Source organism: Salmo trutta, unplaced genomic scaffold, assembly GCF_901001165.1.
Source record: "Salmo trutta unplaced genomic scaffold, fSalTru1.1, whole genome shotgun sequence".
NCBI classification, from domain to species: Eukaryota; Metazoa; Chordata; class Actinopteri; order Salmoniformes; family Salmonidae; genus Salmo; species Salmo trutta.
The window spans coordinates 35,882-48,390 of NW_021823312.1; positions in this window are offsets into that span (position 1 = coordinate 35,882).

A 12,509-nucleotide genomic window follows, 5' to 3' on the forward strand; every position below is an offset into this window, starting at 1 on the left:
GTTGGAACAGCCTATGAAGTTCAAACGAAGTGGACCCGTGCCACGGGTATGCTGCTGCAGGCCCACTCTAGTGACTTTGAAGCACTTGGGTCATTCTGTCCTTGACCCACCGGAAGTAGCCTAGCTCAGCAGGCTCACGTAACCTATTGTATTCTTCGAGAGATTAACAGGATTTTTTGGATGGAAATTATTCACAAATTTAGAAATTTAGGAGACAACTTTTATTAACCATAATATCTATTATGATGATCTGAAGGAGAAAAAAAACATCTTAAAGGCCAAGTGCAGTCAAGAATGTGATTTAACTGTGTTTTATATATATTTCAAAGACCACCTGATATTTCAGCCTGTTTGGTGGGATGGATTTGGCCAGCCTGGTAACATCACCAGGTGGTAAATTATTTAATAGACCTCTCTGCCAACAACAGCTAGTTTCCCCCTCCCCACTCAGACAACTAGCAACATCCTTGCTTCAGAAATGGCTCTTTCCTAAGAAGCAATTTTTGTTTCTTTTAGACCATTTTAATTGAAAACAATCACAGCAAGTTACTTCCTTTTTACCCAGAAATGATTTGATATTGAGAGAAAAAAATGGCTGCATTTGGACCTTTAAGTGTTTCCTAAAATATGTAGGCCTATATAAATAAATATTGCACTTTTTTAACTTCTTCAGGTAACTTCTACAGGTAACTTCATTATGACTGTGCCTAAAAACAGCATACTTTTCAGTGTGATATATATATATATATATATATATATATGTATATATTATGACCAGACAGCATTGCGTTTCTGTGTTCATAGATAGCATAGCGAGATAGATCTTCTAATTCTGTGTGTCATTAATATTTGGTGTGGCTGGCCTGAATGTGGCGGACAGTGAGTGGCAGCACAGGAATGATTGCCACATTAGTCATCTGTTTGCTGTGGTGCGCTGGTGCGCACGCACATTAAACATGCAGAGCACGAGAAGATTGTGAATGGTGGGTCAAGAGAACAATATATTCAGAGACAAGCACAATTATAAATTTGACCTCATGGGCTAATATTGATTGATAATAATTAGACTTGGGAATATTGGTGATGTAAAACTAACATAAGCGATTTGAACTGTATGTTTATTGTGGTACAGCGTGATATAAGCAGACTTCAATATAATTATAATGCAAGAACCCCCCCAAAAAAATTGTGCCCCCTCGCCGATTTCAACTGCCACCTTAGTCACGTTATCCTGGCACCGGGTCTGGCTGTCCTCATCCCCAGGAAACTGGACAGAGATGTACAAGAGGCAACACTGCCACAGCCGCCTGTAGACTGCTCGCGCTAGACAGGCTGTTACTATGTGAGCTCTGAGCTCCCCCTAATGGCAGCAATCATCATGACAACCCACTAACCCGGATTCCAGCATATCAACAGTATTCTGTGGAAAAGGTCTGTCTGCTACAGTATCTGCAATAGGGCATTGAACAATGAGCAGTCTAGAAGTTTGTTTGTTTAAAAAATGCACTACATTTTAAAGAGGAAGCCTAAACACTATAAGTAGCCTATCCTATATACATGTAATTCTCCCTAGGCTATACATGTACTATAGAAACATATTGGTCACATTTTACCATACATTTAACTTAGATTTTGGTTTAAAATTCGGTCTATGGCAGGCCTACTCTGGTCTATGAACCTGTACAGAGAACACTCAGGGTCTATTCTGGTGTCTATGAACCTGTACAGAGAACACTCAGGGCCTACTCTGGTCTATGAACCTGTACAGAGAACACTCAGGGTCTATTCTGGTGTCTATGAACCTGTACAGAGAACACTCAGGGTCTACTCTGGTGTCTATGAACCTGTACAGAGAACACTCAGGGTCTACTCTGGTGTCTATGAACCTGTACAGAGAACACTCAGGGTCTATTCTGGTGTCTATGAACCTGTACAGAGAACACTCAGGGTCTATTCTGGTGTCCATGAACCTGTACAGAGAACACTCAGGGTCTACTCTGGTCTATGAACCTGTACAGAGAACACTCAGGGTCTACTCTGGTGTCTATGAACCTGTACAGAGAACACTCAGGGTCTATTCTGGTGTCTATGAACCTGTACAGAGAACACGCAGGGTCTACTCTGGTCTATGAACCTGTACAGAGAACACTCAGGGTCTACTCTGGTGTCTATGAACCTGTACAGAGAACACTCAGGGTCAACTCTGGTGTCTATGAACCTGTACAGTTAACACTCAGGGTCTATTCTGGTGTCTATGAACCTGTACAGAGAACACTCAGGGTCTATTCTGGTGTCTATGAACCTGTACAGAGAACACTCAGGGTCTATTCTGGTGTCTATGAACCTGTACAGAGAACACTCAGGGTCTACTCTGGTGTCTATGAACCTGTACAGAGAACACTCAGGGTCTACTCTGGTGTCTATGAACCTGTACAGAGAACACTCAGGGTCTACTCTGGTGTCTAGAACCTGTACAGTTAACACTCAGGGTCTACTCTGGTGTCTATGAACCTGTACAGAGAACACTCAGGGTCTACTCTGGTGTCTATGAACCTGTACAGTTAACACTCAGGGTCTACTCTGGTGTCTATGAACCTGTACAGAGAACACTCAGGGTCTACTCTGGTGTCTATGAACCTGTACAGAGAACACTCAGGGTCTACTCTGGTGTCTATGAACCTGTACAGTTAACACTCAGGGTCTACTCTGGTGTCTATGAACCTGTACAGAGAACACTCAGGGTCTATTCTGGTGTCTATGAACCTGTACAGAGAACACTCAGGGTCTACTCTGGTGTCTATGAACCTGTACAGAGAACACTCAGGGTCTACTCTGGTGTCTATGAACCTGTACAGAGAACACTCAGGGTCTACTCTGGTGTCTATGAACCTGTACAGAGAACACTCAGGGTCTACTCTGGTGTCTATGAACCTGTACAGGAACACTCAGGGTCTACTCTGGTGTCTATGAACCTGTACAGAGAACACATCAGGGTCTACTCTGGTGTCTATGAACCTGTACAGAGAACACTCAGGGTCTACTCTGGTGTCTATGAACCTGTACAGAGAACACTCAGGGTCTACTCTGTGGCAGCCTCACAGGCTGGAATGCCTCCTTTCAAATTTTACATCAAAGACAAGTATACAGTAAAGCTCATACAAAATCACACTTCCATAACCAATGGCTGAATCACACACCGTGTACACACACACCGTGTACACACACACCGTGTACACACACACCGTGTACACACACACAGGTTTACAGACCCACACAGTCAGCATATGTGGATCCATTTCTATTGGCTTGAATAAAAGCTTTAGCTGTACATGGTCTTTGTCGTCTGTGTTTGTCAGGCTGCATGTTAGAGCTTGCCCTGTAAAGGCCTTGCCCTGTAAAGGCCTTGCCCTATAAAGGCCTTGCCCTATAAAGGCCTTGCTTGCATCGCTTCACTGTCAGCAGACCAGACATAGTGATTTGTCTTCATATTTTAATGTTTTCTGAACTGCATGTAAATTCTACCTCTTATTTCAGTGCCTCTACTCCAGCCTGCATTTCTACAGCACACAGACACACACACACACACACACACACACACACACACACACACACACACACACACACACACACACACACACACACACCACACACACACACACACACACCACACACACACACACACCAGGGTTTCCATTAGCCGGAAATAGAAAAGCCGAATAAATAAATTGGTGACCTCAAATTGTCCTGGAGAAGATGAAAAAATCCTATTGTAGTTTTTAGCCAATTCATTAATGGCAGTACCAGTTGATGTAAATACATTTGACTGGTCATGCTTATCGGTCTACAGGTTAATTTGCATAATTTAGTGGAATTAAATTGGCTATAGGTTAATTTGCATAATATAGTGGAATTCAATTGGCTCTTGTGTACAGTATATTCATTATGTATCTTAATTGTCACACGCATACAGCATACAGATACAGAACCGGTCAGACATCGTGAGAGCTGCTGCTACAGCATCTCAAACAGCAAATGCATAGGCAATGGAAGGCAGCGCCTCACACAGCATAGGCAACGGAAGGCAGGCTTCATCAGCGCCTCATACAGCATAGGCAACGGAAGGCAGGCTTCATCAGCGCCTCACACAGCATAGGCAACGGAAGGCAGCGCCTCACACAGCTATGCAACGGAAGGCAGCGCCTCACACAGCATAGGCAACGGAAGGCAGCGCCTCACACAGCATAGGCAACGGAAGGCAGGCTTCATCAGCGCCTCACACAGCATAGGCAACGGAAGGCAGGCTTCATCAGCGCCTCACACAGCATAGGCAACGGAAGGCAGGCTTCATCAGCGCCTCACACAGCATAGGCAACGGAAGGCAGCGCCTCACACAGCATAGGCAACGGAAGGCAGCGCCTCACACAGCATAGGCAACGGAAGGCAGGCTTCATCAGCACATCACAGACCACTTTGCAATGAGCTGGAGGCAGTATACATTTTGAAAACATATACTTAATTGTTTGAAACCTGAATGATTTACTACATATTATGAGGCATGTCTTACCTTGCTTCAAAGTAGCCTAGCCAAAAATCAGACCATGGAGCAATTATTTTATACTGTATCAACTTTTTTCATTGTCTATTAGCCAAAGGCACAATCCTAGTCATATTAGAAACCCATGTTAGTTCTTTCATATTACATCTCCCTCTTTCTAAATTTCTAACGGAAACCCTGACACACACACAACACACACACACACACACACACACACACACACACACCACACACACACACACACACACACACCACACCAACACCACACACAGAGAGAGAGGAGAAAGAGAGCAATGAGACACATAAGAGAGAGCCGGAGAACGAGAAGGCGGAGACGAGAGAGCGAGAGATGAAGAGGAAGCGAGAATTCAAACGAGAGAGAGAGAAAGCGAAATTCAAAAGAGAGAGAGAGAGAAGAGAGAGAAAGAGACGAGAACAGAGAAAGAGAGAAAGAGCGAGAACAAAGAGAAGATATAGAGAGAAGAAAAAAAAGAACGAGAGAGAGAAGAGAGAGAAAGAGAGAGAAGAACGAGAGAAAAAGAGAGAGAACGAGAAATACGGAGCAGTAATGTGTAGAACCACATACACTACATGACCAAAAGTATGTGGACACCTGCTCGTCGAACATCTCATTCCAAAATCATGGGCATTAATATGGAGTTGGTCCCCTCTTTGCTGCTATTAACAGCATCCACTCTTCTGGGAAGGCTTTCCACTAGAGCTGGGACATTTGCTGCAGGGACTTGCAACCATTCAGCCACAAGAGCATTCGTGAGGTCGGGCACAGATGTTGGGAGATTAGGTCTGGCTCGAAGTCAGCGTTCCAATTCATTCCCAAAGGTGTTCGATGGGGTTACGGTCGAGCTCTGTTCAGGCCAGTCAAGTTCTTCCACACCAATCATCGACAATAATTTCTGCATGGACCTCGCTTTGTGCACGGGGGCATTGTCATGCTGAAACAGGAAAGGGCCTTCCCCAACTGTTGCAACAATGGAAGCACAGTGTAGTCTAGAATGTCATTGTATGCTGTAGCATTAATATTTCCCTTCACTGGATCTAAGGGGCTTAGCCCGAACCATGAAAAACAGCCCCAATACCATTTTTCCTCCTCCACCAAAATTACAGTTGGCACTATGCATTCAAGCAGGTAGCAATTCTCCTGGCATCCGCTAAACGCAGGTTCGTCCATCGGACTGCCAGATGGGATGAAGCGTTAATCCTCATTCTAGAGAACACGTTTCCACTGTTCCAGAGTCCAATGGTGGCAAGCTTTACACAACTCCAGCCTACGCTTGGCATTGCGTACGGTGATCTTAGGCTTGTGTGCGGCCTGCTCAGCCATGGAAAACCCATTTCATGAACCCCCTGATGAACAGTTATTGTACTGATCTTGCTTCCAGAGGCAGTTTGGAACTCAGTAGTGAGTGTTGCAACCAAGGACAGACGTTCTTTACGGCTAACATGTTTCAGCACTCTGTGGACCCGTTCTGTGAGCTTGTGTGGCCTACCACTTTGTTGCTGAGTTGTTGTTTGCTCCCTAGACGTTTCCACTTCACAATAACGGCACTTGACCAGGGCAGCTCTATAAGGCCAGAAATTTGACCAACTGCTTGTTGTAAAGTCACTGAGCTCTTTAGTAAGGCCATTCTATTGCCAATGTTTCTCTATGGAGATCGCAATGGCTGTGTGCCTTGATTTTATACACCTGTCAGCAGGGTGTGGCTGAAATAGCAGAATCCACTAATTTGAAGGGGTGTCCACATACTTTTTGTATATATAGTGTAGATTATGCTAAATGTAGGTAGACAACAGAGGAAATGGAGTTGGAAAAAGGAAAAAAGGAAAATAAAGAGGAATTTTACTGTTAACATCAAACAATAACTTCCTCCTTTTCCTTTATATGGCCTAGTCCAAAATTGAACTCTATTCCCTACAAAGTGCACCACTTTGACAAGGGCCCATTTTATCGTTCCCTATGGGCCCAAATAGTGCACTATGTAGGAAACTAGGGTTCCATTTGGACTGGACTATAAAAAAGGAAAAGGGGGAAGATATTCTGTGATATAATTATCTCTATCCATCCCTTTATCCCTCGGCTTCAATCTGCCAACTGTATCTCTGGATCTTTAATGGACAACTTCTCCCCAGGGTGCTAAATATCGGACCAAAGTAGATTTATTTTAATTAAAAGCGAGACGATGTTTACTCAGGGCCTGCTATGTGAAATGAGACATTGAGTCTGAGCCCTAAGCCAGGGTCTGATAAATTATGGGACAGCCTGGTAGGAGCTGATCCAACGCTACCTCAAGGAGGAACATCCCACTTTTTCCATTAAGTTGGCATTGACAAAGGTACAAACTGATGGGCTTTTGCAAAGTGACTACATTGTTTATGTTCCAGTGGCTACTGGATCCCGAGCAGGTATTGCATTAACACACTAACAGAGATTCTGTTTCTAAAGTGTGAACAAGATGTTTGACTATCATGAGAAATAGAGTTGTGACTAAGGACATCTCAATTCTGCATGAGAAATGGCCTCTACTTGTTGATCCATCACAAAAGTCGCATTGACATTATTCACTTGATTCACGCATTTGTTTTTTGTTGCACTGCAAGTGTTTTGTTTTATTGGCAAACTGCACTTAGAACAGGTCATGAAATGAGAAGTACATACGCTAAGGCATTAACAAAGAATAAAAGGGGTATGGAGGAATTGCAGTGAGAGTGACATCCAGTGATAATTATTCAGCATTAGAGAGGAGAACTCACATGTAGAAAACAGAGGGCAACACATTTGTAGTGAACTGTGCAGGCAGGCTGCAACAAAACACCTTCTAGTGACCGTGTAGGGCAGAGTGCAACAAACACATTGTAGTGAACCGTGCAGGCAGAGGTGGCAACAAACACACATTGGTAGTGAACCGTGGCAGGCAGAGTGCAACAAACACATCGTATGTGAACCATTTGTTCTGCAGGCAGAGTGCAAACCAAAAACATTGTAGTGAACCGTGTAGGCAGAGTGCAACAAAACACATTCTAGTGAACCGTGCAGGCCGGGTGCAACAAGAACAGAATAGGATTACTACTCCATTTCTTTCCTCCCTCCTGCCCTCCCCTCACCCTCCCCTTACCCTGCACACCGACAGTCTGACTGAACACACCCGCCCCCATGCCAAGGACATTTATTTTCACCTAAACAAATCAATCCTCTATTACTGTCACTCATTTGTGCAATTATGTGTATTTAATTTAGATCAAACCTAATAATCAATCAGACGTTTTCCTTCTTTTGTATCTGGAACCATCTGGTGACAAAAGGTACTATCCTGTGTCCAAGCTGAGGTCCATCAGTACAAAGACTGTTTAGGTTGACCCTAATGTGATTTCTCATAACGACGCCGTTTGGTCAAGTTGATTCTCAAAGCCCTCTGATATTTTCTATGACTCAGCTGATCATCAGTTGCTTGAAGAACGCCCTTATATGTGGTTGATATACATAGATTGATAGAGTGCAAAACAAACTATCTGTTAACTAATCTATCAGAGTACACAAGAGGGACGGTGTACATTGAGAGAATGGTTCAGGGTTAAATGATGAATCCCACCAGCGATTCAGAGCAATACACACCGGTTGATTATCACGTCCTGTAATTATTCCTGCTAATGATGGAGGAGATCCAGCGGGCGTGTAAACAGGCTGCTCTCATCTTGTTGTTGTTGTTTGTAATCAGGGAGGCATGTGTAGGTCATGGGGCCTGCAGCTGTAGTAGGGTGATATTTACAGTGTGTAAAGGTAACGACTGTACAACAACACACACACACACCAAGGAAGAGGAGGAGAACAACTCTGGAAAATCACTCACACCGCATTCTAAGTGCATGTAAGCAAGTTGTATATTAAATGCACACAAATTAATCAAATGCTGACAGCAAAGGAAAATAAATACGTGGTTTCAGGGCTGGAGAGGAATGGTAGTTCCCCCTCCGGTGTTGCTAAGAGAAGAAAGGCTTTTAATTGTGTGTGGGGTCATAGGTTCCGGTAGCAACATTACTCATGGTCAAACCAGAGTGGTATTCAGCAAGCTCTTTGATGGACAACTGTTCATGGATGATGATCCCCTTGCTGGGGTCCTGGGAACCGGTTGTGGAGTACTATTGATTACTGCATTGTTGGGTTTAGAGCTTGCAAGAAAGGCATTTCACTGTACTTGTGCACGTGACATTAAAATGTGAAACTTAAACTTGATTAGGGGATTGGGGTGTAGGGGGGATGTGTTTCGGGGCGGCGGTGATTAATGTAGATGTCTGCAGTGCTGCCTCCTCACCTGTCTTCCCGGAAGCTGTAATGACACCTGGAGATGGCAGAATGATTACTACCTGCAGTCCCAGCCTCTCTCTGCAGGCATAATTCTTCCATCATGATCTTCCTCTTGTCAGCAGTCCTGTCACCCGACCCGGTTCACAGCCTAATAATGGGCCCGCTCACCTGACCCCGGTTCACAACCTTAATAATGGGCCCAGCCCTGTCACCCCGACCCGGTTCCACAGCCTAATAAGGGGCCCTGTCACCCAACCCAGTTCACAGCCTAATAATGGGCCCAGCCATGTCACCCGACCCGGTTCACAACCTTAATAATGGGCCCTGTCACCTGACCCGGTTCACAACCTTAATAATGGGCCCAGTCCTGTCACCCGACCCGGTTCACAGCCTTAGTAATGGGCCCTGTCACCCGACCCGGTTCACAACCTTAACAATGGGCCCAGTCCTGTCACACATGGATACTAAGCTGTGCTCTGCTCGCCGCACTTCTATACACTGTGCAAACACACACACACACACACACACACACACACACACCACCCACACCCACACACACACACACACACACACAGTTTACACACAAACACACACACACACACAGTATACACACAAACACAGGGTAAAATGTGATGTCCTTATTTTACAGGCTCAACTAATTCGCCTTTAACGTGACCAAGGGATCTGTCTATATGATTTTTTAGTTTCCTCTCCCTCCATCCCTCTGTAACACACACGACTGACGTAACTAAATACTAAATATGTGGAGCAAGTCATGAACCTGTAGACATGATGCATTGTTTGGCAGCACTTCACTGAGCGGTGGGCAGGACACATGCTGTTAGAGGGGCTTGAGGCTGAAGGAGAAGGGCTATCTCTGACACCACTGTTCAGTCCAGCTCTGTGGTGACTGACTGCTAAGAGAAGCATGGCAGGTTGAACAGCTTTTGACCCTTCCTGCAGCCTGAGACTATTCCAGTCTGCTGCCAGGCCTCAAGTGGACCTGTTTTCGACTCCATAAATGTGATATGGCGGAGAGAAAAAGAGAGTTTGTAAATCACCTCGGTTTTCTTGAGGACAACATTACACACGGCAACACATCTGGTTTTATCCAGCCCAATAAAATGAGAGAGAGAAGAGAGAGAGAGAGAGAGAGAGAGAGAGAGAGAGAGAGAGAGAGAGAGGAGGAGCCACTGTCCAAGCCAGAGCACATGTAGGGTCCCAGTCTCTATGATACTCCCAGAGAGGGGCTTGTGGAGGAGGCTGGTCGGGCCAGACAGAGCGGGGCCCTGGACAAGAGGGAGCGGGAAACATTGTGGGGAGGAGACAGACACTTGAGATGAGTGTGGAGAGAAGCCCCACTAAACAAGGCAGAGGACATGTAATGTATCGACTCCTCTCTCTTCCTGTGAGGAGGGGATCAACTGCTGTTCCTATCAGGATAACTGTGGTGCTATCAACGGCTGTTCCTATCAGGATAACTGTGGTGCTATCAACTGCTGTTCCTATCAGGATAACTGTGGTGCTATCAACTGCTGTTCCTATCAGGATTACTGTGGTGCTATCAACGGCTGTTCCTATCAGGATTACTGTGGTGCTATCAACGGCTGTTCCTATCAGGATTACTGTGGTGCTATCAACGGCTGTTCCTATCAGGATAACTGTGGTGATGTATCCTGGATCCTCTTTTACGTCAATAACAATTATTTGTGTTCATGTGAAATTACAGAAGGTATATCATTTTATGGAGACAGACTAGGAAATGCACCAAACAATATGGTACATCCTGGAATAAAACAATATGGTACATCCTGGAATAAAAACAATATGGTACATCCTGGAATAAAAACAATATGGTACATCCTGGAATAAAAACAATATGGTACATCCTGGAATTAAAAGGGAAGACGAAACACAGATTTCCCAGGTAACTGTTTAGCGTTAGTGGAAGAGGAAGCCAGACAGAGGCCTGATGTAATGAGATGGATAGTCTTAGAGGCACCATGCTTCACAGCCACCCTTAGACAGACGCAGGTCAGCCTGCCAGAGGGAGAGGAGAGGAGTAGGTATGACACACAAAAGAGGGGATCATTATACAGACAAATTCCACACTTCTGTGATGATGTCATTTCTAAGGAGCTACTGTGTAATATCGTCTTGTCAAAGACCTCCCAAGACATGTCAAGATACAATAACACCGGGACCTCATCCACATTGAAGACCCTCAGCTGAACAGAGGGAAAGATAAAGCACATGCCCCAGTCTCTTGGCCTTAGACCCTGTCAAGATCCATCTTCCCTCCTCTCTCTTTCACCTCCATCCCCATTAACACAACACCCAAATCTGACCCATCTCACTCTCTCTGAGAGCCTTCACATTTTTCTAACGGGATCTGCTCTGGAGTCGTGACTCTAAGACCCAGTATGGCAGATGACTGACCAAAGGCAGACTTGGAGACAGACTCGACAAATCTGGGGAAATCTTCTTGATTTATAGCACACAATCCTGTCCTTTCACTAGGGGAGTTGAAAACCCTGGAGGGTGGAAGATAACTAAAGGAAGAAGGGATTAGAAGGGAACCAAGGTTGATATTGTGCAAGGGAAAGTATCCATTTGTATGTCCAGAGGGTTTTAAACCGAACTGAGTTCCCATCTCCACACAATACTCCCCTTCAGACATGTGAGTTTCTCATCAATCTCTCTGTAGCAGACACACATTCTTCAGCTCACTGTCTGGATGTCCTTTCCTCCTTCCAAAAATAACACTGGGCTATCCATGCTGTTAAATGTACCTTAGCGCTGTCGCTGCCGGTGGTGGGATCCTAAGCCCCAGCCCTCAGCCCTCAGCCCCAGCCCTCAGCCCCAGCCCTCAGCCCTCAGCCCCCAGCCCTCAGCCCTCAGCCCTCAGCCCTCAGCCTCAGCCCTCAGCCCTCAGCCCGCCCCGCCCCAGCCCTCCGCCCCAGCCCTCAGCCCCAGCCCTCCGCCCCGCCCCAGCCCTCAGCCCTCAGCCCTCAGCCCCAGCCCTCAGCCCTCACCCTCAGCCCAGCCCTCAGCCCAGCACTCAGCCCTCCGCCCCAGCCCTCAGCCCCCGCACTCAGCCCTCAGCCCTCAGCCCTCAGCCCTCAGCCCCAGCCCTCAGCCCCAGCACTCAGCCCTCCGCCCCAGCCCTCCGCCCCAGCCCTCAGCCCCAGCACTCAGCCCCAGCACTCAGCCCCAGCACTCAGCCCTCAGCCCCAGCACTCAGCCCTCAGCCCCAGCCCTCAGCCCCACCCTCAGGCAGGTCCTGTATAGCTGAACTGTGAGTTAGGCAGACAGGCTGCAGCCTTCATTACCCCTGACTGATGTAATGACAGAGAGCAGAGAGACAGAGGCCCTGGCTGCTGCACAACGGCTCAATAATTCACACCTGAGCAGAGCAGAGGAATTCCCCCAGGTACACTGGAGGTATGCTGCAGCATCTGTCTGTCCTCGTGTATCCAAGGAGCCCAATCCAAACAGGTACGTCATGCTGCATTGGGAGGGGGACTGTGACTCCCCCTGAACCGGTTCCCCTCCTCTCTTCCTCTTCTTCTCCCATCATAAAAATAGGACCTGAAAATGGCTTTATAAACTGGGTGCAGGAAATACAAACAGCAA